We start from the raw sequence: 3,100 nt of genomic DNA on the forward strand, positions 1-3,100 counted from the left end.
AACAAATCTGCATTGTATTTTTAAAATATTTCAGCAGAGGATGTGACGGGAGTATAAATGACGATTCGACGATTATTTTTCTTGGGTGAATATGGTTTTCTGGGGAGTTGCGATGTTGGGCATTATTGGACATTTTTGACACGGGTTGAACAGTCGCATTTCCTACAAATATTAAAATGGCTATGGTTTAGCTGAGAAATCCAATCGACCTATGCGAAAACAATGTTTACATCGCAAAGGAAACCCGTCCCTGGGTGGACTTGAACCACCAACTTCTCAGTTAATAGCCGAACGCGCTAACCGATTGCGCCACAGAGACTGATGAGCCGAGTCTTTCCTCGAATCAAAAAAAAAAATCTCTTACCGTTTATTTTGCCAGCCGGTAATATTTTTTCTGCACTGATAACCAAGAACTGAATTTCATGTTTCGCAAGCTGTGTGAATTTCATCAAAAACAAGTTTTCCAGAAAGGAAATGAACACATGCATTTAACGAAATCAAGCCCTTTGTGAGTGCCCAAAATGATACGTTCTGTACTACAAGATAGGAAGAAAGACACGGCGAGTGAGTTGAACCGGTGCTTTTGTTCAATAAAGAGGCACGTTAACCAACTAAGCTACGGTGACAGGACTTTCACCACCTTTTACAGCCGCTTGGACACACCGCTCTGAGACATCTGCGTTCAGAAAGCGCTGAACCTGCTCTCAGAGCAAATTCCCTCTTTTACATACAGTAGCAGCCCCGACACTGAGAAACGAAGAGAACTGACTTTTATCCGGCATTTTTCATGTCCAATGCGTTTGACATCTCCCAAGGGCGACAGAGTTCTTTTGCAACACTATTTCTTCTTCTTTTTTATTTCTGTAAGCTTTGATAAAAAAACGAGAAATCGTGCAAGGGAAAAATGTTTTTTTTTCATAGAGAAAAGGTGCACCAGGAAATGTTGTGTTGAGAAGAGGTGATTTAACATGATACGTGAACTAATTTATCGGAGTAAATGCTCACCCAGCAAGGTCTGGAGACGTTGGAGAGTCTGGTGGATGTAATAATTATACGGTGTTGTGGAAGAAAACAGTCTTTCTTTGAATTCTCAATCAATGGGAATTTCAGTGCGAAACATAAACCCTTTTTCTGATTTAAAGAGATAATATTTTAAAACTCATAAAAAATCAGAAAACACGTTTCTCACTTTGAAATTTTAGAAGGGGCGGTATATTACTAGTAGCGAAGCTGAGCACCCTATGGGGGAATTCCGGTTATGTTTAATACCAGCAGTTTAATAATTAACGCATCTGATTTTGGATCATAAGATTGTAGGTTCGACTTCTACCTGCCTCATGTAAATTTTATTCAAGCTCCTCAGTAATAGATGTCTATTATGTAATGAACCGCACCTGAAAGCAAACATTGGGTCTGTTTCCTTTGTTTTCCAGCATGAAATAGCAAATCGTTACAAAAAGTACCTGCTAATGTCCAATAGCGGTTTTTTTTTTAAATTACATTTTCAGGCTTCAGACACTTTTTAATAAAACAAAAGTGTCCGGAAACTCCCTAACTTTCAGGTTTGCTTGAACCTGTATTAAAAGAAGTTATTTGAAATTTCCGGGATTCCATTCTCTGATGTAGCTGTATCTAAAGACGGATGTGATGTTTCGCAGATGTTAACTGTGCCTTCTCTCTTGTGTTCAAGGGTATTCGCTGTGTGAGATCCTAACTGTATGTCCAGTAGGGCTCTATTTTGTTTAGATTATCTATGTGGTGTACAGATAGAACTCAACTACATGGTGTGAATTCCGTGTTCAGGACGAGCAGAACCTGAAAAACTAAAAGCAGACCTCGACGTGATTTGAACATGCAGCCGTCTGATCTGGAGTCAGACATGCTATCTTTGCGCCACAAGGTCACAGCTGTCAGTGCCTTTGAATTCCCCAAAGGAGACAAATCAACTTCACACAAAAAAAATATCCTGTGAAGAGCGCCGCTCTTCCGAAGAGAGTCTCTTCATCCCAGACCACATTTTATTCTTCCTGCGCAGCTCTTGTGCAGGTGTTGTTCTCAATAACAGATCCAGGAACACTGACTGTTTTTCTATTTTTTTTAATTAAGTACCCCATGGTGCAACGGTAGCACGTCTGACTCTAAATCTCTAAGTTCATTTTCAAAGTATATCCGAGTCAACTGATACCGATCAGGTTCTGCTGCTGCTGAACCCGCAGTCTTCACCTTAAAGTTCAATTCCCCAAGCCTTCTGACCTTATATGTCCATCCCTTCTCGTCAAAACTCGTATTTTCACAGGGTACCCTACAGAAATCGCAGTATAGAATGAAAAACTCCAGTAGATCTCGGCCACTGTTTGTGATTTTCCTTTAAAAACAAATTAATCTCCCGAAATTTGTATCACTTTCACTGAGACCAAGGAGTGTTAAGCTGTACATGAGTCTTTGTGGCTCGGTTGTTAACAAAAAGGGTGGTGGTTTGAGCCCTCCCAGGGACGCTATGAGCCTTTTAAAGTACACACCCGTCTCACTTTATCTCCACGGCCGGTCTTGTACCGCAATCAAATACAGAGCCCGCAGGGGGCAGTAGGCTCGCAAATATAGCTCACTGTGTATATAATGAAGAAGCAGAGGTTAGTTTCTTATCTGCGCGTTACAGGGTCTTATGCAACTCGTACCAACAGCTGGGGTTTGATCCCTGCACGGGCTATTAGTTGAAAGGCCATGGTAAATGACGTGTAAGAGATTTATAGATAGATACTTTATTGATCCCGTGAGGGGAATTAATCAACCCAGATTGTGAAGACAACTCTGCCCTGTCAAAAGAAAATGTTGCACAAAAGTTGGAAAGCACACTCTGAATCCATCTGTACTGTATATTTGATTTCCGTGAACTGTTCATGGCTGCTTGGTGCTTCGCAAGCAAGTCATTTAACTTCATTTTAATATGGATGTAACCATAAATGTTCTTAAGCATGTTGTACTTTTGTCGTACTTTTTAAAACATTTTAACTGAGGATGCACGACAACTATTATACCTTGTGATACATGCAAGACATCTGTAAACGAAGATGTAATTACAGTCAAATTGGCAATTAACAGA

The 3,100-nt window shown here is 40.3% G+C and overlaps 1 non-coding gene across 1 annotated transcript; it reads right to left on the reverse strand.

Annotated features, from left to right (window-relative positions):
• Positions 1-245: 245 nt before the first annotated feature.
• On the reverse strand, positions 246-319 carry trnan-auu (transfer RNA asparagine (anticodon AUU)). The gene has a single exon. It is a non-coding gene; the product is annotated as a tRNA-Asn (tRNA).
• Positions 320-3,100: the final 2,781 nt, after the last annotated feature.

The sequence above is a fragment of the Lepisosteus oculatus genome, chromosome 14, assembly GCF_040954835.1.
Source record: "Lepisosteus oculatus isolate fLepOcu1 chromosome 14, fLepOcu1.hap2, whole genome shotgun sequence".
Taxonomy (NCBI): domain Eukaryota; kingdom Metazoa; phylum Chordata; class Actinopteri; order Semionotiformes; family Lepisosteidae; genus Lepisosteus; species Lepisosteus oculatus.